Source organism: Dermacentor silvarum, chromosome 1 (genome assembly GCF_013339745.2).
Source record: "Dermacentor silvarum isolate Dsil-2018 chromosome 1, BIME_Dsil_1.4, whole genome shotgun sequence".
In the NCBI taxonomy this organism is placed as follows: domain Eukaryota; kingdom Metazoa; phylum Arthropoda; class Arachnida; order Ixodida; family Ixodidae; genus Dermacentor; species Dermacentor silvarum.
The window spans coordinates 426,727,605-426,751,736 of record NC_051154.1 but is presented as its reverse complement, the minus strand read 5'-3'; the positions used below and the strand labels follow the sequence as shown (position 1 = coordinate 426,751,736).

At 41.5% G+C, this 24,132-nt stretch overlaps 1 long non-coding RNA gene across 4 annotated transcripts in view; it reads right to left on the bottom strand.

Annotated features, from left to right (window-relative positions):
• The window catches only part of LOC119437673 (uncharacterized), a 42,712-nt gene that overhangs the window by 6,266 nt on the left and 12,314 nt on the right, over positions 1 to 24,132 (bottom strand). For 3 of the 4 annotated variants that reach the window (XR_007465227.1, XR_007465226.1, XR_007465229.1), the window contains exons 4-5: positions 14,644 to 14,849; positions 3,443 to 3,648 (exon numbers count right to left, since the gene is read on the bottom strand). This is a non-coding gene — a long non-coding RNA (uncharacterized LOC119437673). Of the gene's footprint in view, positions 1 to 3,442; positions 3,649 to 14,643; positions 14,850 to 20,958; positions 21,147 to 24,132 lie in introns of those variants that run through there. The other variant, XR_007465228.1, reaches the window with a different exon arrangement.

Here is a 24,132-nt window from a genome sequence, read left to right as displayed (position 1 = left end):
TGCTGCCATTATTGGACGGTTCAACCAGTAATAAACACCACGTTGTACAAAGTACAGCCTTATCTTCCCGGGACAACTTTTGGTCCCTGTGGAGCTGCATTTCTGAGGAGCTTTAATTTGTAGCTTTAAGCACCTTTTCGGCGAATACCAACGGACCGTTACATCCCACTTCCTCTGCGTTGCACACTCCTCACAAAAGAGGATCAACCCACAATATTTCTCGAAAGAAACAGCACGACATTCTTCAGCCATCACTGTTTTGATTTGTGAATTGTGCCAATATGAGATGATTGTAAATATCCTAGGCCATATATTGAACTCCTGTATTTACACATAAAACTAATATTTCTTATTTTGGTTCGACTACCTAGATTCTAAATTGTGTGCACAGCCCTCAGCGCATGGAAGCAGCACTATGCTCCATTGCGAGGTTCACGAGAAATGCAATGCAGTCAGTTCTTGAATGCTCCAATGTTCACATACGAATGAAATACATTGATGTGCATCCTTTAAAAGGGTCAAGAAAGTAGTATTTGCTTTGGTTACCAAAGGGATCGGTGCAAAATCGTATAGGAGCTTTTCAACGTTTAGGTGAAAGTGGCATTCTTCAAAAAAACAAGACATTGCATGCCTCAGGCAATGCTGGAATCCTGCGCAAGGTGGTTTCTATAGGTTTCTGTCCAATTCAGTGACAACAAACATGTTCTGCTGCGTTATAACGGAAGAAAACATTCAACGATTCCTATTTCTTATGCTTCGAAATTATCGCACATTTTTTGCCACAATTATTTAGCAGAAATACAAATGTTCTGAATGGGCAACCATATAGAGAAGTGCAACTTTCTCAAAGCCCCCACATTCGGTTGAGAAAACAAAATATTTTATAGATGTATGGCAATGTGGATCATTGTCGTAGAAGCTGGCATGCGAGGTCGATATTTATTTTATTGATGGGACATTCCCTTTCTTCCCTTTGCCCCAATAATGCTTCGGGCGATCCTGTGAAATAAACATTCATTTGCTAGTTTATTCATTCATTAGATTATTTTATTCTAACTGAAGCAAACTCTCAACCAAGGAAGCTTGCCCTCTTTTGTCAGCAAGAAAACAGCCCGCGTACAAAGAAGTGTTGTGAAATCCATGATCTTATCCTTATGAGGCTGGTGCTGCAGTTCAGGCATCACATAGACAGTAAAAGACGGGCCTTCATTTTTCCCACTAGCAATGAAGACTCTTTACGCTGAAGGAATTAAAATCGACATACGAACGGATGCTTCACTAGCCTATATTGTATTCATATATAGTGGTCCTCTATGAAACAGGAAAGTATCTAGGAACTTACCACAGGGCTGGGAACTGAGAGCTCCACTGACAGCTCTTTGGCCTTCTCCCGAGAACTTTTGGTCCGATAAGTTGGCAATGAGCGCCTGAGTTGCGTCTAGACGGCTGATCATTCACTCGTGGCTTATCCCTATTTCTACCCAGAGTTCCGTTAACTTCTTGACCTATGTGGCGACCATTTCACAAATGTCTTTTGTTGTCTTTTTCCTGCATTCAGAAAGAGACAAGAGAGACCAAACACGCCGCACTTTGGCATCATTTCTTTTTAAAGCACTGTTTACCAATTATTATCGTCATCGTCTTGTTACCACTATTTTTCACCACTCGTGATATTGGTGAACAAAAATAGAGCCACGTGGGACTTGAGATAAATGTTCACATTTACTTTATGGCGAAGTTCAAAAAAACTGCTCAAGTTGTGCGATCTAGAACCTGACACATGGGGTGAGGAATTTCGATGTAAGACACTAATTGCATTGAAAAGACAACATTGTGTTCAAGGAACGTGATTCATTCACAGCAAAGCTTATATTTCCCCTAACGTAGCATGAAACTTCCATTCTTGCAATTAACGCAAAACTCGTTTGTAGATTTAACGATTCCACGTTTGGAGTTGTCAATATAGGTCTCCTTTCTTCTCTACCATCGCGCAACAGCCTGTTAGCTCACATAGTAGACTCAATAGTAGAATCAATAAGGCGATGGTGCTCGGATTTATCACCGGACCAGCAGCCATATATTTAAACACTCCGTATGGCCGATGCTGCCATTATTGGACGGTTCAACCAGTAATAAACACCACGTTGTACAAAATACAGCCTTATCTTCCCGGGACAACTTTTGGTCCCTGTGGAGCTGCATTTCTGAGGAGCTTTAATTTGTAGCTTTAAGCACCTTTTCGGCGAATACCAACGGACCGTTACATCCCACTTCCTCTGCGTTGCACACTCCTCACAAAAGAGGATCAACCCACAATATTTCTCGAAAGAAACAGCACGACATTCTTCAGCCATCACTGTTTTGATTTGTGAATTGTGCCAATATGAGATGATTGTAAATATCCTAGGCCGTATATTGAACTCCTGTATTTACACATAAAACGAATATTTCTTATTTTGGTTCGACTACCTAGATTCTAAATTGTGTGCACAGCCCTCAGCGCATGGAAGCGGCACTATGCTCCATTGCAAGGTTCACGAGAAATGCAATGCAGTCAGTTCTTGAATGCTCCAATGTTCACATACGAACGAAATACAGTGATGTGCATCCTTTAAAAGGGTCGAGAAAGTAGTATTTGCTTTGGTTAGCAAAGGGACCGGTGCAAAATCGTTTAGGAGCTTTTCAACATTTAGGTGAAAGTGGCATTCTTCAAAAAAACAAGACATTGCATGCCTCAGACAATGCTGGAATCCTGCGCAAGGTGGTTTCTATAGGTTGCTGTCCAATTCAGTGACAACAAACATGTTCTTCTGCGTTATAACGGAAGAAAACATTCAACGATTCCTAATATGCTTCGAAAATATCCCACATTTTTTGGCAATATTATTCAGCAGAAATACAAATGTTTTGAATGGGCAACCATAGAGAGAAGTGCAACGTTCTCAAAGCACCCGATATTCAGTTGAGAAAACAAAATATTTTCTAGATGTATGGCAATGTGGATCTTTGTCGTAGAAGCTGGCATGCGAGGTCGATATTTATCTTATTCATGGGACGTTCCCTTTCTTCCCTGTGCCCCAATAATGCGCTTCGGGCGATCCTGTGAAATTAAACATTCATTTACTAGTTTATTCATTCATTATTTTATTTTATTCCAACTGATGCAAACTTTCAACCAAAGAAGCTTGCCCTCTTTTGTCGGCAAAAAAACAGCCCGCGTACAAAGAAGTGTTGTGAAATCCATGATCTTACCCTTATGAGGCTGGTGCTGCAGTTCGGGCATCACAGACACTAAAGGACAGGCCTTCATTTTTCCCACTAGCAATGAAGACTCTTTACGCCGAAGGTATTAAAATCGACATAAGAACGGATGCTTCACTAGCCTATATTGTATTCATATATAGTGGTCCTCTATGAAACAGGAAAGTATCTAGGAACTTACCGCAGGGCTGGGAACTGAGAGCTCCACTGACAGCTCTTTGGCCTTCTCCCGAGAACTTTTGGTCCGATAAGTTGGCAATGAGCGCCTGAGTTGCGTCTAGACGGCTGATCATTCACTCGTGGCTTATCCCTATTTCTACCCAGAGTTCCGTTAACTTCTTGACCTATGTGGCGACCATTTCACAAATGTCTTTTGTTGTCTTTTTCCTGCATTCAGAAAGAGACAAGAGAGACCAAACACGCCGCACATTGGCATCATTTCTTTTTAAAGCACTGTTTGCCAATTATTATCGTCATCGTCTTGTTACCGCTATTTTTCACCACTCGTGATATTGGTGAACAAAAACAGAGCCACGTGGGACTTGAGATAAATTTTCACATTTACTTTATGGCGAAGTTCAAAAAAACTGCTCAAGTTGTGCGATCTAGAACCTGACACATGGGGTGAGGAATTTCGATGTAAGAGACTAATTGCATTGAAAAGACAACATTGTGTTCAAGGAACGTGATTCAATCACGGAAAAGCTTATATTTGCCCTAGCATGAAGTAGCATGAAACTTCCATTCTTGCAATTAACGCAAAACTCGTTTGTAGATTTAACGATTCCACGTTTGGAGTTATCAATATAGGTCTCCTTTCTTCTCTACCATCGCGCAACAGCCTGTTAGCTCACATAGTAGACTCAATAGTAGAATCAATAAGGCGATGGTGCTCGGATTTATCACCGGACCAGGAGCCATATATTTAAACACTCCGTATGGCCGATGCTGCCATTATTGGACGGTTCAACCAGTAATAAACACCACGTTGTACAAAATACAGCCTTATCTTCCCGGGACAACTTTTGGTCCCTGTGGAGCTGCATTTCTGAGGAGCTTTAATTTGTAGCTTTAAGCACCTTTTCGGCGAATACCAACGGACCGTTACATCCCACTTCCTCTGCGTTGCACACTCCTCACAAAAGAGGATCAACCCACAATATTTCTCGAAAGAAACAGCACGACATTCTTCAGCCATCACTGTTTTGATTTGTGAATTGTGCCAATATGAGATGATTGTAAATATCCTAGGCCGTATATTGAACTCCTGTATTTACACATAAAACGAATATTTCTTATTTTGGTTCGACTACCTAGATTCTAAATTGTGTGCACAGCCATCAGCGCATGGAAGCGGCACTATGCTCCATTGCGAGGTTCATGAGAAATACAATGCAGTCAGTTCTTGAATGCTCCAATGTTCACATACGAATGAAATACAGTGATGTGCATCCTTTAAAAGGGTCGAGAAAGTAGTATTTGCTTTGGTTAGCAAAGGGACCGGTGCAAAATCGTTTAGGAGCTTTTCAACATTTAGGTGAAAGTGGCATTCTTCAAAAAAAGAAGACATTGCATGCCTCAGGCAATGCTGGAATCCTGCGCAAGGTGGTTTCTATAGGTTGCTGTCCAATTCAGTGACAACAAACACGTTCTGCTGCGTTATAATGGAAGAAAACATTCAACGATTTCTATTTCTTATGCTTCGAAATTATCGCACATTTTTTGCCACAATTATTTAGCAGAAATACAAATGTTCTGAATGGGCAACCATAGAGAGAAGTGCAACTTTCTCAAAGCCCCCACATTCGGTTGAGAAAACAAAATATTTTATAGATGTATGGCAATGTGGATCATTGTCGTAGAAGCTGGCATGCGAGGTCGATACTTATTTTATTGATGGGACATTCCCTTTCTTCCCTTTGCCCCAATAATGCTTCGGGCGATCCTGTGAAATAAACATTCATTTGCTAGTTTATTCATTCATTAGATTATTTTATTCTCACTGAAGCAAACTCTCAACCAAGGAAGCTTGCCCTCTTTTGTCAGCAAGAAAACAGCCCGCGTACAAAGAAGTATTGTGAAATCCATGATCTTACCCTTATGAGGCTGGTGCTGCAGTTCAGGCATCACATAGACAGTAAAAGACGGGCCTTCATTTTTCCCACTAGCAATGAAGACTCTTTACGCTGAAGGAATTAAAATCGACATACGAACGGATGCTTCACTAGCCTATATTGTATTCATATATAGTGGTCCTCTATGAAACAGGAAAGTATCTAGGAACTTACCGCAGGGCTGGGAACTGAGAGCTCCACTGACAGCTCTTTAGCCTTCTCCCGAGAACTTTTGGTCCGATAAGTTGGCAATGAGCGCCTGAGTTGCGTCTAGACGGCTGATCATTCACTCGTGGCTTATCCCTATTTCTACCCAGAGTTCCGTTAACTTCTTGACCTATGTGGCGACCATTTCACAAACGTCTTTTGTTGTCTTTTTGCTGCATTCAGAAAGAGACAAGAGAGACCAAACACGCCGCACTTTGGCATCATTTCTTTTTAAAGCACTGTTTACCAATTAATATCGTCATCGTCTTGTTACCACTATTTTTCACCACTCGTGATATTGGTGAACAAAAACAGAGCAACGTGGGACTTGAGATAAATGTTCACATTAACTTATGCCGAAGTTCAACAACACTGCTCAAGTTGTGCGATCTAGAACCTGACACATGGGGTGAGGAATTTCGATGTAAGAGACTAATTGCATTGAAAAGACAACATTGTGTTCAAGGAACGTGATTCAATCACGGAAAAGCTTATATTTGCCCTAGCATGAAGTAGCATGAAACTTCCATTCTTGCAATTAACGTAGAACTCGTTTGCAGACTTAACGTTCCCACGTTTGGAGTTGTCAATATAGGTCTCCTTTCTTATCTACCATCGCGCAACAGGCTGTTAGCTCACTTAGTAGACTGACTGAATCAAGAAGGCGATGGTGCTCAGATTTATCACTGGACCAGGAGCCATATATTTAAACACTCCGTACAGCCGATGCTGCCATTATTGGACGGTTCAACCAATAATAAACAGCATGGTGTACAAAATTCAGCCTTACTAAAATCTGCCCGGTACAATTTTTTTCCCTGTGGAGCTGCATTTCTGAGGAGCTTTAATTTGTAGCTTTAAGCACATTTTCGGTGAATACAAATGGACCATTACATCCCACTTCCTCTGCGTTGCACACTCCTCACAAAAGAGGATCAACCCATGATATTTCTCGAAAGAAACAGCACGACATTCTTCAGCCATCACTGTAAGTGTTTTATGAATTGTGCCAATATGAGGTGATTGTAAACATCCTAGGCCATATATTGAACTCCTGTATTTACATATAAAACGATTATTTCTTATTTTGGTTTGACTACTTACATTCTAAATTGTGTGCAGAGCCCTCAGAGCATGAAAGTGGCACTATGCTCCATTGCGAGATTCACGAGAAATGCAATGCAGTCAGTTCTTGAATGCTCCAATTTTGTTCACATACGAGTGAAATACATAGATGTACATCCTTTAAAAGGGTCGAGAAAGTAGTATTTGCTTTTGTTAGGAAAGAGACCGGCGCAAAATCGTATGGGATCGTGTAAACGTTTCAGTGAAAGTGGCATTCTTCGAAAAAACAAGATATCGCATGCCTCAGGCGATGCTGGAATCCTGCGCAAGGTGGTTTCTATAGGTTGCTGTCCAATTCAGTGACAACAAACACGTTCTGCTGCGTTATAACAGAAGAAAACATTCCACGAGTGCTATTTCTTATGCTTAGAAATTATCGCACATTTTTTGCCAATATTATTCAGCAGAAATACAAATGTTTTGAATAGGCAACCATAGGGAAAAGTGCAACGTTCTCAAAGCCCCCCACATTCGGCTGAGAAAACAAAATATTTTCTAGATGTATGGCAATGTGGATCTTTGTCGTAGAAGCTGACATGCGAGGTCGATATTTATCTTATTGATGGGACGGTCCCTTTCTTCCCTGTGCCCCAATAGCGCTTCGGGCAATCCTGTGAAATTAAACTTTCATTTACTAGTTTATTCATTCATTATTTTATTTTATTCCAACTGAAGCAAACTCAACCAAAGAAGCTTGTCCTCTTTTGTCAGAAAAAAAAATTGCCCGCCAATCCACCCTGTGAAGGTGGTTGGAAAGCGAAGCTTTTTACGCCACCCTCACGGTGACTGCAGCGTCTCTGACGACGTATGTTGGGTCCAGCTGCCTGGCCTGACGCACACGTTCCGCTTCTCTAGCGGCATATGCTGGGTCCTGCTGCCTGGCATGACGCATACATTCGGCATCTTGTGCGAGAGCTGCTGGGTTTTGCCTACGACGCTGTTGAGCGAGACGATTTTGTTCTTTCCGCCGAGCCTTATATTCACGCTCTTCTTCTGCCGTCTTTACTTTCCGTGGTCTACCCATAGTGGGGTAGTCTAGAAAATGAACCGAAGCAGTTACCAGGCTGGAAGGGTTTCGAATGACGTCAACCCTCTTTCAAGCAGCTGCAAAAACTTTGCAACAGCTGCAATCTAATCTTACGGACCGCGCCAAGCCTGTTTTCGTTGTTTGCCCGCAGCCCTTATCATCCATCATGTTGGCTCATCACTTTGAAGCTTGTTTTTGTGGTTTTTCTTGCGAAAACGAGTGCTTAGTTATGCACTGAATGCCTGAATTCAAGTAAGCTATACTGCTATACCTGCAATTGTTAGCGGTTCGTTGGGATCGTTTTTTGATTACAACGACGGACACGACAGAACCCTTGGCTGGTAGAGGTACAAAGCTTCGCTTTAAAAACAGCATGCGTACCAAGAAGTGTTGTGAAATCCGTGATGTTACTCTTATGAGGCTGGTGCTGCAGTTCGGGCATCACATAGACAGTAAAAGACTGGCCTTCATTTTTCCCACTAGCAATGAAGACTGTTTACGCCAAAGGAATTAAAATCGACATACGAACGGATGCTTCACTACCCTATATTGCATTCATATATAGTGGCCCTCTATGAAACAGGAAAGTATCTAGGAACTTACCGCAGGGCTGGGAACTGAGCTCCACTGACAGCTCTTTGGCCTTCTCCCGAGAACTTTTGGTCCGATAAGTTGGCGATGAGCGCCTGAGTTGCGTCTAGACGGCTGATCATTCGCTCGTGGCTTATCCCTATTTCTACCCAGAGTTCCGTTAACTTCTTGACCTATGTGGCGACCATTTCACAAATGTCTTTTGTTGTCTTTTTCCTGCATTCAGAAAGAGACAAGAGAGACCCAACACGCCGCACTTTGGCATCATTTCTTTTTAAAGCACTGTTTACCAATTAATATCGTCATCGTCTTGTTACCACTATTTTTTCACCACTCGTGATATTGGTGAAGAAAAACAAAGCCACGAACGACTTGAGATAAATGTTCACATTTACTTTATGGCGAAGTTCAAGAAAACTGCTCAAGTTGTGCGATCTAGAACCTGACACATGGGGTGAGGAATTTCGATGTAAGAGACTAATTGCATTGAAAAGACAACATTGTGTTCAAGGAACGTGATTCATTCACGGAAAAGCTTATATTTGCCCTAACGTAGCATGAAACTTCCATTCTTGCAATTAACGTAGAACTCAGTTTGCAAATTTAACGTTCCCAGGTTTGGAGTTATCAATATAGGTCTCCTTTCTTCTCTACCATCGCGCAACAGGCTGTTAGCTCACTTAGTAGACTCAATAGTAGAATCAATAAGGCGATGGTGCTCGGATTTATCACTGGACCAGGAGCCATATATTTAAACACTCCGTATGGCCGATGCTGCCATTATTGGACGGTTCAACCAGTAATAAACACCACGTTGTACAAAATACAGCCTTATCTTCCCGGGACAACTTTTGGTCCCTGTGGAGCTGCATTTCTGAGGAGCTTTAATTTGTAGCTTTAAGCACCTTTTCGGCGAATACCAACGGACCGTTACATCCCACTTCCTCTGCGTTGCACACTCCTCACAAAAGAGGATCAACCCACAATATTTCTCGAAAGAAACAGCACGACATTCTTCAGCCATCACTGTTTTGATTTGTGAATTGTGCCAATATGAGATGATTGTAAATATCCTAGGCCGTATATTGAACTCCTGTATTTACACATAAAACGAATATTTCTTAATTTGGTTCGACTTCCTAGATTCTAAATTGTGTGCACAGCCCTCAGCGCATGGAAGCGGCACTATGCTCCATTGCGAGGTTCACGAGAAATGCAATGCAGTCAGTTCTTGAATGCTCCAATGTTCACATACGAATGAAATACATTGATGTGCATCCTTTAAAAGGGTCGAGAAAGTAGTATTTGCTTTGGTTAGGAAAGAGACCGGCGCAAAATCGTATAGGATCGTGTAAACGTTTCAGTGAAAGTGGCATTCTTCGAAAAAACAAGATATCGCATGCCTCAGGCGATGCTCGAATCCTGCGCAAGGTGGTTTCTATAGGTTGCTGTCCAATTCAGTGACAACAAACACGTTCTGCTGCATTATAATGGAAGAAAACATTCCACGATTCCTATTTCTCATGCTTCGAAATTATCCCACATGTTTTACCAAAATTATTCAGCAGAAATACAAATGTTTTGAATGGGCAACCATAGAGAGAAGTGTAACATTCTCAAAGCGTCCCACATTCGGTTAAGAAAACAAAATATTTTCTAGATGTATGGCAATGTGGATCTTTGTCGTAGAAGCTGGCATGCGAGGTCGATATTTGTCCTATTCATGGGACCTTCCCTTTCTTCCCTGTGCCCCAATAACGCTTCGCGCGATCCTATGAAATTAAACATTCATTTACTAGTTTATTCATTCATTATTTTATTTTATTCTAACTGAAGCAAACTCTCAACCAAGGAAGCTTGCCCTCTTTTGTCAGCAAAGAAACAGCCCGCGTACAAAGAAGTGTTGTGAAATCCATGATCTTACCCTTATGAGGCTGGTGCTGCAGTTCGGGCATCACATAGACATTAAAAAATGGGCCTTCATTTTTCCCACTAGCAATGAAGACTGTTTACGCCGAAGGAATTAAAATCGACATACGAACAGATGCTTCACTAGCCTATATTGTATTCATACGTAGTGTTCCTCTATGAAACAGGAAAAGTATCTAGGAACTTACCGCAGGGCTGGGAACTGAGAGCTCCACTGACAGCTCTTTGGCCTTCTCCCGAGAACTTTTGGTCCGATAAGTTGGCGATGAGCGCCTGAGTTGCGTCTAGATGGCTGATCATTCGCTCAAGGCTTATCCATATTTCTACCCAGAGTTCCGTTAACTTCTTCACCTATGTGGCGACCATTTCACAAATGTCTTTTGTTGTCTTTTTCCTGCATTCAGAAAGAGACAAGAGAGGCCAAACACGCTGCACTTTGACATCATTTCTTTGTAAAGCACTGTTTACCAATTAATATCGTCATCATCCTGTTACCACTATTTTTTCACCACTCGTGATATCGGTGAAGAAAAACAAAGCCACGAAGGACTTGAGATAAATGTTCACATTTACTTTATGGCGAAGTTCAAGAAAACTGCTCAAGTTGTGCGATCTAGAACCTGACACATGGGGTGAGGAATTTCGATGTAAGAGACTAATTGCATTGAAAAGACAAAATTGTGTTCAAGGAACGTGATTCATTCACAGAAAAGCTTATATTTCCCCTAACGTAGCATGAAACTTCCATTCTTGCAATTAACGCAAAACTCATTTGCAGATTTAACGGTTCCACGTTTGGAGTTGTGTCAATATAGGTCTCCTTTCTTCTCTACCATCGCGCAACAGGCTGTTAGCTCACTTAGTAGACTGACTGAATCAACAAGGCGATGGTGCTCGGATTTATCACCGGACCAGGAGCCATATATTTAAACACTCCGTATGGCCGATGCCGCCATTATTGGACGGTTCAACCAGTAATAAACACCACGTTGTACAAAGTACAGCCTTATCTTCCCGGGACAATTTTTGGTCCCTGTGGGGCTGCATTTCTGAGGAGCTTTAATTTGTAGCTTTAAGCACCTTTTCGGCGAATACCAACAGACCGTTACATCCCACTTCCTCTGCGTTGCACACTCCTCACAAAAGAGGAATCAACCCACAATATTTCTCGAAAGAACGCAGCACGACATTCTTCAGCCATCACTGTTTTGATTTGTGAATTGTGCCAATATGAGTGATTGTAAATATCCTAGGCCGTATATTGAACTCCTGTATTTACACATAAAACGAATATTTCTTATTTTGGTTCGACTACCTACATTCTAAATTGTGTGCACAGCCCTCAGCGCATGGAAGCGGCACTATGCTCCATTGCGAGGTTCACGAGAAATGCAATGCAGTCAGTTCTTGAATGCTCCAATGTTCACATACGAATGAAATACATTGTCGTGCATCCTTTAAAAAGGTCGAGAAAGTAGTATTTGCTTTGGTTAGCAAAGGGACCGGTGCAAAATCGTTTAGGAGCTTTTCAACATTTAGGTGAAAGTGGCATTCTTCAAAAAAACAAGACATTGCATGCCTCAGGCAATGCTGGAATCCTGCGAAAGGTGGTTTCTACAGGTTGCTGTCCAATTCAGTGACAAACATGTTCTGCTGCATTATAACGAAAGGAAACATTCAACGATTCCTATTTCTTATGCTTCGAAAATATCCCACATTTTTTGCCAATATTATTCAGCAGACATACAAATGTTTTGAATGGGCAACCATAAAAGAAGTGCAACGTTCTCAAAGCCCCCCACATTCGGTTGAGAAAACAAAATATTTTATAGATGTATGGCAATGTGGATCATTGTCGTAGAAGCTGGCATGCGACGTCGATATTTCTCTTATTGATGGGACGTTCCCTTTCTTCCCTGTGCCCAATAGCGCTTCGCGCGATCCTATGAAATTAAACATTCATTTACTAGTTTATTCATTCATTATTTTATTTTATTCAAAACTGAAGCAAACTCTCAACCAAAGAAGCTTGCCCTCTTTTGTAAGCAAAAAAACAGCCCACGTACAAAGAAGTGTTGTGAAATCCATGATCTTACCCTTATGAGGCTGGTGCTGCAGTTCGGGCATCACATAGACAGTAAAAGACGGGCCTTCATTTTTCCCACTAGCAATGAAGACTCTTTACGCCGAAGGAACTAAAATCGACATACGAACGGATGCTTCACTAGCCTATATTGTATTCATATATAGTGTTCCTCTATGAAACAGGAAAGTATCTAGGAACTTACCGCAGGGCTGGGAACTGAGAGCTCCACTGACAGCTCTTTGACCTTCTCCCGAGAACTTTTGGTCCGATAAGTTGGCGATGAGCGCCTGAGTTGCGTCTAGATGGCTGATCATTCGCTCGTGGCTTATCCCTATTTCTACCCAGAGTTCCGTTAACTTCTTGACCTATGTGGCGACCATTTCACAAATGTCTTTTGTTGTCTTTTTCCTGCATTCAGAAAGAGACAAGAGAGGCCAAACACGCCGCACTTTGGCATCATTTCTTTTTAAAGCACTGTTTACCAATTAATATCGTCATCGTCTTGTTACCACTATTTTTTCACCACTCGTGATATTGGTGAAGAAAAACAAAGCCACGAACGACTTGAGATAAATGTTCACATTTACTTTATGGCGAAGTTCAAGAAAACTGCTCAAGTTGTGCGATCTAGAACCTGACACATGGGGTGAGGAATTTCGATGTAAGAGACTAATTGCATTGAAAAGACAACATTGTGTTCAAGGAACGTGATTCATTCACGGAAAAGCTTATATTTGCCCTAACGTAGCATGAAACTTCCATTCTTGCAATTAACGTAGAACTCAATTGCAAATTTAACGTTCCCCAGGTTTGGAGTTATCAATATAGGTCTCCTTTCTTCTCTACCATCGCGCAACAGCCTGTTAGCTCACTTAGTAGACTGCCTGAATCAACAAGGCGATGGTGCTCGGATTTATCACCGGACCAGGAGCCATATATTTAAACACTCCGTATGGCCGATGCCGCCATTATTGGACGGTTCAACCAGTAATAAACACCATGTTATACAAAATACAGCCTTATCTTCCCGGGACAATTTTTGGTCCCTGTGGGGCTGCATTTCTGAGGAGCTTTAATTTGTAGCTTTAAGCACCTTTTCGGCGAATACCAACAGACCGTTACATCCCACTTCCTCTGCGTTGCACACTCCTCACAAAAGAGGATCAACCCACAATATTTCTCGAAAGAAACAGCACGACATTCTTCAGCCATCACTGTTTTGATTTGTGAATTGTGCCAATATGAGGTGATTGTAAATATCCTAGGCTGTATATTGAACTCCTGTATTTACACATAAAACAAATATTTCTTATTTTGGTTCGACTACCTACATTCTAATTTGTGTGCACAGCCCTCAGCGCATGGAAGCGGCACTATGCTCCATTGCGAGGTTCACGAGTAATGCAATGCAGTCAGTTCTTGAATGCTCCAATGTTCACATACGAGTGAAATACATAGATGTACATCTTTTAAAGGGTCGAGAAAGTAGTATATGCTTTGGTTAGCAAAGGGACCGGCGCAAAATCGTTTAGGAGCGTGTAAACGTTTCAGTGAAAGTGGCATTCTTCGAAAAAAACAAGACATCGCATGCCTCAGGCAATGGTGGAATCCTGCGCAAGGTGGTTTCTATAGGTTGCTGCCCAATTCAGTGACAACAAACATGTTCTGCTGCATTATAACTGAAGAAAACATTCAACGATTCCTATTTCTTATGCTTCGAAAATATCCCACATTTTTTGCCAATATTATTCAGCAGAAATACAAATGTTTTGAATGGGCAACCATAGAGAGAAGTGCAACGTTCTCAAAGCCCCCACATTCGGTTGAGAAAACAAAATATTTTATAGATGTATGGCAATGTGGATCATTGTCGTAGAAGCTGGCATGCGAGGTCGATATTTATCTTATTCATGGGACGTTCCCTTTCTTCCCTGTGCCCCAATAGCGCTTCGGGCGATCCTGTGAAATTAAACATTCATTTACTAGTTTATTCATTCATTATTTTATTTTATTCTCACTGAAGCAAACTCTCAACCAAAGAAGCTTGCCCTCTTTTGTCAGCAAAAAAACAGCCCACATACAAAGAAGTGTTGTGAAATCCATTATCTTACCCTTATGAGGCTGGTGCTGCAGTTCGGGCATCACATAGACATTAAAAGACGGGCCTTCATTTTTCCCACTAGCAATGAAGACTCTTTACGCCGAAGGAATTAAAATCGACATAAGAACGGATGCTTCACTAGCCTATATTTTATTCATATATAGTGTTCCTCTATGAAACAGGAAAGTATCTAGGAACTTACCGCAGGGCTGGGAACTGAGAGCTCCACTGAAAGCTCTTTGGCCTTCTCCCGAGAACTTTTGGTCCGATAAGTTGGCGATGAGCGCCTGAGTTGCGTCTAGACGGCTGATCATTCGCTCGTGGCTTATCCCTATTTCTACCCAGAGTTCCGTTAACTTCTTGACCTATGTGGCGACCATTTCACAAATGTCTTTTGTTGTCTTTTTCCTGCATTAAGAAAGAGACAAGAGAGACCAAACACGCCGCACTTTGGCATCATTTCTTTTTAAAGCACTGTTTACCAATTAATATCGTCATCGTCTTGTTACCACTATTTTTTCACCACTCGTGATATTGGTGAACAAAAACAGAGCCACGTGGGACTTGAGATAAATGTTCACATTTACTTTATGGCGAAGTTCAAGAAAACTGCTCAAGTTGTGCGATCTAGAACCTGACACATGGGGTGAGGAATTTCGATGTAAGAGACTAATTGCATTGAAAAGACAACATTGTGTTCAAGGAACGTGATTCATTCACGGAAAAGCTTATATTTGCCCTAACGTAGCATGAAACTTCCATTCTTGCAATTAACGTAGAACTCGTTTGCAGACTTAACGTTCCCACGTTTGGAGTTGTCAATATAGGTCTCCTTTCTTATCTACCATCGCGCAACAGGCTGTTAGCTCACTTAGTAGACTGACTGAATCAAGAAGGCGATGGTGCTCAGATTTATCACTGGACCAGGAGCCATATATTTAAACACTCCGTACAGCCGATGCTGCCATTATTGGACGGTTCAACCAATAATAAACAGCATGGTGTACAAAATTCAGCCTACTAAATCTGCCCGGTACAATTTTTTTCCCTGTGGAGCTGCATTTCTGAGGAGCTTTAATTTGTAGCTTTAAGCACATTTTCGGTGAATACAAATGGACCATTACATCCCACTTCCTCTGCGTTGCACACTCCTCACAAAAGAGGATCAACCCATGATATTTCTCGAAAGAAACAGCACGACATTCTTCAGCCATCACTGTAAGTGTTTTATGAATTGTGCCAATATGAGGTGATTGTAAACATCCTAGGCCGTATATTGAACTCCTGTATTTACATATAAAACGATTATTTCTTATTTTGGTTTGACTACCTTACATTCTAAATTGTGTGCACAGCCCTCAGCGCATGGAAGCGGCACTATGCTCCATTGCGAGGATTCACGAGAAATGCAATGCAGTCAGTTCTTGAATGCTCCAATGTTCACATACCAGTGAAATACATAGATGTACATCCTTTAAGAGGGTCGAGAAAGTAGTATTTGCTTTGGTTAGGAAAGAGACCGGCGCAAAATCGTATAGGATCGTGTAAACGTTTCAGTGAAAGTGGCATTCTTCGAAAAAACAAGATATCGCATGCATCAGGCGATGCTCGAATCCTGCGCAAGGTGGTTTCTATAGGTTGCTGTCCAATTCAGTGACAACAAACACGTTCTGCTGCGTTATAACGGAAGAAAACATTCCACGATTCCTATTTCTTATGCTTCGAAATTATCCCACATTTTTTGCCAATATTATTCAGCAGAAATACAAATGTTTTGAATAGGGCAACCATAGAGAGAAGTGCAACGTTCTCAAAGCGTCCCACATTCGGTTAAGAAAACAAAATATTTTCTAGATGTATGGCAATGTGGATCTTTGTCGTAGAAGCTGGCATGCGAGGTCGATATTTATTTTATTGATGGGACATTCCCTTTCTTCCCTGTGCCCCAATAACGCTTCGAGCGATCCTGTGAAATAAACATTCATTTGCTAGTTTATTCATTCATTAGATTATTTTATTCTAACTGAAGCAAACTCTCAACCAAGGAAGCTTGCCCTCTTTTGTCAGCAAAGAAACAGCACGCATACAAAAAAGTGTTGTGAAATCCGTGATGTTACCCTTATGAGGCTGGTGCTGCAGTTCGGGCATCACATAGACAGTAAAAGACTGGCCTTCATTTTTCCCACTAGCAATGAAGACTGTTTACGCCGAAGGAATTAAAATCGACATACGAACAGATGCTTCACTAGCCTATATTGTATTCATACGTAGTGTTCCTCTATGAAACAGGAAAAGTATCTAGGAACTTACCGCAGGGCTGGGAACTGAGAGCTCCACTGACAGCTCTTTGGCCTTCTCCCGAGAACTTTTGGTCCGATAAGTTGGCGATGAGCGCCTGAGTTGCGTCTAGATGGCTGATCATTCGCTCAAGGCTTATCCATATTTCTACCCAGAGTTCCGTTAACTTCTTCACCTATGTGGCGACCATTTCACAAATGTCTTTTGTTGTCTTTTTCCTGCATTCAGAAAGAGACAAGAGAGACCAAACACGCCGCACTTTGGCATCATTTCTTTTTAAAGCACTGTTTACCAATTAATATCGTCATCGTCTTGTTACCACTATTTTTTCACCACTCGTAATATTGGTGAAGAAAACAAAGCCACGAAGGACTTGAGATAAATGTTCACATTTACTTTATGGCGAAGTTCAAGAAAACTGCTCAAGTTGTGCGATCTAGAACCTGACACATGGGGTGAGGAATTTCGATGTAAGAGACTAATTGCATTGAAAAGACAACATTGTGTTCAAGGAACGTGATTCATTCACAGCAAAGCTTATATTTCCCCTAACGTAGCATGAAACTTCCATTCTTGCAATTAACGCAAAACTCATTTGCAGATTTAACGATTCCACGTTTGGAGTTGTCAATATAGGTCTCCTTTCTTCTCTACCATCGCGCAACAGGCTGTTAGCTCACTTAGTAGACTGACTAGAATCAATAAGGCGATGGTGCTCGGATTTATCACTGACCAGGAGCCATATATTTAAACACTCCGTATGGCCGATGCTGCCATTATTGGACGGTTCAACCAGTAATAAACACCACGTTGTACAAAATACAGCCTTATCTTCCCGGGACAACTTTTGGTCCCTGTGGAGCTGCATTTCTGAGGAGCTTTAATTTGTAGCTTTAAGCACCTTTTCGGCGAATACCAACGGACCTGTTACATCCCACTTCCTCTGCGTTGCACACTCCTCACAAAAGAGGATCAACCCACGATATTTCTCGAAAGAAACAGCACGACATTCTTCAGCGATCACTGTTTTGATTTGTGAATTGTGCATATATGAGATGATTGTAAATATCCTAGGCCGTATATTGAACTCCTGTATTTACACATAAAACGAATATTTCTTATTTTGGTTCGGCTACCTAGATTCTAAATTGTGTGCACAGCCCTCAGCGCATGGAAGCGGCACTATGCTCCATTGCGAGGTTCACGAGAAATGCAATGCAGTCAGTTCTTGAATGCTCCAATGTTCACATACGAATGAAATACATTGATGTGCATCCTTTAAAAGGGTCGAGAAAGTAGTATATGCTTTGGTTAGCAAAGGGACCGGCGCAAAATCGTATAGGATCGTGTAAACGTTTCAGTGAAAGTGGCATTCTTCGAAAAAACAAGACTATCGCATGCCTCAGGCGATGCTCGGAATCCTGCGCAAGGTGGTTTCTATAGGTTGCTGTCCAATTCAGTGACAACAAACACGTTCTGCTGCATTATAACTGGAAGAAAACATTCCACGATTCCTATTTCTCATGCTTCGAAATTATCCCACATGTTTTACCAATATTATTCAGCAGAAATACAAATGTTTTGAATGGGCAACCATAGAGAGAAGTGCAACAGTTCTCAAAGCGTCCCCACATTCGGTTGAGAAAACAAAATATTTTCTAGATGTATGGCAATGTGGATCTTTGTCGTAGAAGCTGGCATGCGAGGTCGATATTTATCTTATTCATGGGACCGTTCCCTTTCTTCCCTGTGCCCCAATAGCGCTTCGAGCGATCCTGTGAAATAAACATTCATTTACTAGTTTATTCATTCATTATTTATTTTATTCTAACTGAAGCAAACTCTCAACCAAGAAGCTTGCCCTCTTTTGTCAGCAAAAAAACAGCATGCGTACAAAAAAGTGTTGTGAAATTCATGATCTTACTCTTATGAGGCTGGTGCTGCAGTTCGGGCATCACATAGACAGTAAAAGACGGGCCTTCATTTTTCCCACTAGCAATGAAGACTCTTTACGCCGAAGGAATTAAAATCGACATAAGAACGGATGCTTCACTAGCCTATATTATATTCATATGTAGTGTTCCTCTATGAAACAGGAAAAGTATCTAGGAACTTACCGCAGGGCTGGGAACTGAGAGCTCCACTGACAGCTCTTTGGCCTTCTCCCGAGAACTTTTGGTCCGATAAGTTGGCGATGAGCGCCTGAGTTGCGTCTAGACGGCTGATCATTCGCTCGTGGCTTATCCCTATTTCTACCCAGAGTTCCGTTAACTTCTTGACCTATGTGGCGACCATTTCACAAATGTCTTTTGTTGTCTTTTTCCTGCATTCAGAAAGAGACAAGAGAGGCCAAACACGCCGGACTTTGGCATCATTTCTTTTTAAAGCACTGTTTACCAATTAATATCGTCATCGTCTTGTTACCACTATTTTTTCACCACTCGTAATATTGGTGAAGAAAAACAAAGCCACGAACGACTTGAGATAAATGTTCACATTTACTTTATGGCGAAGTTCAAGAAAACTGCTCAAGTTGTGCGATCTAGAACCTGACACATGGGGTGAGGAATTTCGATGTAAGAGACTAATTGCATTGAAAAGACAAAATTGTGTTCAAGGAACGTTATTCATTCACAGCAAAGCTTATATTTCCCCTAACGTAGCATGAAACTTCCATTCTTGCAATTAACGCAAAACTCATTTGCAGATTTAACGGTTCCACGTTTGGAGTTGTGTCAATATAGGTCTCCTTTCTTCTCTACCATCGCGCAACAGGCTGTTAGCTCACTTAGTAGACTGACTGAATCAACAAGGCGATGGTGCTCGGATTTATCACCGGACCAGGAGCCATATATTTAAACACTCCGTATGGCCGATGCCGCCATTATTGGACGGTTCAACCAGTAATAAACACCATGTTGTACAAAATACAGCCTTATCTTCCCGGGACAATTTTTGGTCCCTGTGGGGCTGCATTTCTGAGGAGCTTTAATTTGTAGCTTTAAGAACCTTTTCGGTGAATACTAACAGACCGTTACATCCCACTTCCTCTGCGTTGCACACTCCTCACAAAAGAGGATCAACCCACGATATTTCTCGAAAGAAACAGCACGACATTCTTCAGCCATCACTGTTTTGATTTGTGAATTGTGCCAATATGAGATGATTGTAAATATCCTAGGCCGTATATTGAACTCCTGTATTTACATATAAAATGATTATTTCTTATTTTGGTTAGACTACTACATTCTAAATTGTGTGCACAGCCCTCAGCGAATGGAAGCGGCACTATGCTCCATTGCGAGGTTCACGAGAAATGCAATGCAGTCAGTTCTTGAATGCTCCAATGTTCACATACGAGTGAAATACATTGATGTACATCCTTTAAAAGGGTCGAGAAAGTAGTATTTGCTTTGGTTAGTAAAGGGACCGGTGCAAAATCGTATAGGAGCGTTTCAACGTTTAGGTGAAAGTGGCATTCTTCAAAAAAACAAGACATCGCATGCCTGAGGCAACGCTGGAATCCTGCGCAAGGTGGTTTCTATAGGTTTCTGTCCAATTCAGTGACAACAAACATGTTCTGCTGCGTTATAACGAAAGAAAACATTCAACGATTCCTATTTCTTATGCTTCGAAAATATCCCACATTTTTTGCCAATATTATTCAGCAGAAATACAAATGTTTTGAATGGGCAACCATAGAGAGAAGTGCAACGTTCTCAAAGCCCCCCACATTCGGTTGAGAAAACAAAATATTTTCTAGTTGTATGCCAATGTGGATCTTTGTCATAGAATCTGGCATGCGAGGTCGATATTTATCTTATTGATGGGACGTTCCCTTTCTTCCCTGTGCCCAATAGCGCTTCGCGCGATCCTATGAAATTAAACATTCATTTACTAGTTTATTCATTCATTATTTTATTTTATTCAAAACTGAAGCAAACTCTCAACCAAAGAAGCTTGCCCTCTTTTGTAAGCAAAAAAACAGCCCACGTACAAAGAAGTGTTGTGAAATCCATGATCTTACCCTTATGAGGCTGGTGCTGCAGTTCGGGCATCACATAGACAGTAAAAGACGGGCCTTCATTTTTCCCACTAGCAATGAAGACTCTTTACGCCGAAGGAATTAAAATCGACATAAGAAAGGATGCTTCACTAGCCTATATTTTATTCATATATAGTGTTCCTCTATGAAACAGGAAAGTATCTCGGAACTCACCGCAGGGCTGGGAACTGAGAGCTCCACTGAAAGCTCTTTGGCCTTCTCCCGAGAACTTTTGGTCCGATAAGTTGGCGATGAGCGCCTGAGTTGCGTCTAGACGGCTGATCATTCGCTCAAGGCTTATCCCTATTTCTACCCAGAGTTCCGTTAACTTCTTCACCTATGTGGCGACCATTTCACAAATGTCTTTTGTTGTCTTTTTCCTGCATTCAAAAAGCGACAAGAGAGGCCAAACATGCCGCACTTTGGCATCATTTCTTTTTAAAGCACTGTTTACCAATTAATATCGTCATCGTCTTGTTACCACTATTTTTTCACCACTCGTGATATTGGTGAACAAAAACAGAGCCACGTGGGACTTGAGATAAATGTTCACATTTACTTTATGGCGAAGTTCAAGAAAACTGCTCAAGTTGTGCGATCTAGAACCTGACACATGGGGTGAGGAATTTCGAATTAAGAGACTAATTGCATTTAAAAGACAACATTTTGTTCAAGGAACGTGATTCATTCACGGAAAAGCTTATATTTGCCCTAACGTAGCATGAAACTTCCATTCTTGCAATTAACGTAGAACTCGTTTGCAGATTTAACGTTCCCACATTTGGAGTTGTCAATAGAGGTCTCCTTTCTTCTCTACCATCGCGCAACAGGCTGTTAGCTCATTTAGTAGACTGACTGAATCAACAAGGCGATGGTGCTCGGGAGCCATATACTTAAACACTCTGTATGGCCGATTCCACCATTATTGGACGGTTCCACCAGTAATAAATAGCACGTTGTACAAAATACAGCCTTATCTTCCCGGGACAATTTTTGGTCCCTGTGGAGCTGCATTTCTGAGGAGCTTTAATTTGTAGCTTTAAGCACCTTTTCGGCGAATACCAACGGACCGTTACATCCCACTTCCTCTGCGTTGCACACTCCTCACAAAAGAGGATCAACCCACAATATTTCTCGAAAGTAACAGCACGGCATTCTTCAGCCATCACTGTTTTGATTTGTGAATTGTGCCAATATGAGGTGATTGTAAATATCCTAGGCCGTATTTTGAACTCCTGTATTTACACATAAAATGAATATTTCTTATTTTGGTTCGATTACCTACATTCTAAATTGTGTGCACAGCCCTCAGCGCATGGAAGCGGCACTATGCTCCATTGTGAGGTTCACGAGAAATGCAATCCAGTCAGTTCTTGAATGCTCCAATGTTCACACACGAGTGAAATATATAAATTTGCATCCTTTTAAAGGGTCGAGAAAGTAGTATTTGCTTTGGTTAGCAAAGGGACCGGCGCAAAATCTTATAGGAGCGTGTACACGTTTCAGTGAAAGTGGCATTCTTCGAAAAAACAAGACATCGCATGCCTCAGGCAATGCTGGAATCCTGCGCAAGGTGGTTTCTATAGGTTGCTGTCCAATTCAGTGACAACAAACATGTTCTGCTGCGTTATAACGAAAGAAAACATTCAACGATTCTTATTTCTTATGCTTCGAAAATATCCCACATTTTTTGCCAATATTATTCAGCAGAAATACAAATGTTTTGAATGGGCAACCATAGAGAGAAGTGCAACGTTCTCAAAGCCCCCCACATTCGGTTGAGAAAACAAAATATTTTCTAGATGTATGGCAATGTGGATCTTTGTCGTAGAAGCTGGCATGCGAGGTCGATATTTATTTTATTGATGGGACATTCCCTTTCTTCCCTGTGCCCCAATAGCGCTTCGGGCGATCCTGTGAAATTAAACATTCATTTCCTAGTTTATTCATTCATTTTTTATTTTATTCTCACTGAAGCAAACGCTCAACCAAAGAAGCTTGCCCTCTTTTGTCAGCAAAAAAACAGCCCACGTACAAAGAAGTGTTGTGAAATTCATGATCTTACTCTTATGAGGCTGGTGCTGCAGTTAGGGCATCACATAGACAGTAAAAGACGGGCCTTCATTTTTCCCACTAGCAATGAAGACTCTTTACGCCGAACGAACTAAAATCGACATACGAACGGATGCTTCACTAGCCTATATTGTATTCATATATAGTGTTCCTCTATGAAACAGGAAAGTATCTAGGAACTTACCGCAGGGCTGGGAACTGAGAGCTCCACTGACAGCTCTTTGACCTTCTCCCGAGAACTTTTGGTCCGATAAGTTGGCGATGAGCGCCTGAGTTGTGTCTAGACTGGCTGATCATTCGCTCGCGGCTTATCCCTATTTCTTACCCAGAGTTCCTGTTAACTTCTTGACCTATGTGGCGACCATTTCACAAATGTCTTTTGTTGTCTTTTTCCTGCATTCAGAAAGAGACAAGAGAGGCCAAACACGCCGCACTTTCGCATCATTTCTTTTTAAAGCACTGTTTACCAATTAATATCGTCTTCGTCTTTTACCACTATTTTTTCACCACTCGTGATATTGGTGAACAAAAACAAAGCCACATGGGACTAGAGAGAAATGTTCACATTAACTTATGCCGAAGTTCAACAACACTGCTCAAGTTGTGCGATCTAGAACCTGACACATGGGGTGAGGAATTTCGATGTAAGAGACTAATTGCATTGAAAAGACAACATTGTGTTCAAGGAACGTGATTCAATCACGGAAAAGCTTATATTTGCCCTAGCATAAGGTAGCATCAAACTTCCATTCTTGCAATTAACGTAGAACTCGTTTGCAGACTTAACGTTCCCACGTTTGGAGTTGTCAATATAGGTCTCCTTTCTTATCTACCATCGCGCAACAGGCTGTTAGCTCACTTAGTAGACTGACTGAATCAAGAAGGCGATGGTGCTCAGATTTATCACTGGACCAGGAGCCATATATTTAAACACTCCGTACAGCCGATGCTGCCATTATTGGACGGTTCAACCAATAATAAACAGCATGGTGTACAAAATTCAGCCTTACTAAAATCTGCCTGGTACAATTTTTTTCCCTGTGGAGCTGCATTTCTGAGGAGCTTTAATTTGTAGCTTTAAGCACATTTTCGGTGAATACAAATGGACCATTACATCCCACTTCCTCTGCGTTGCACACTCCTCACAAAAGAGGATCAACCCATGATATTTCTCGAAAGAAACAGCACGACATTCTTCAGCCATCACTGTAAGTGTTTTATGAATTGTGCCAATATGAGGTGATTGTAAACATCCTAGGCCATATATTGAACTCC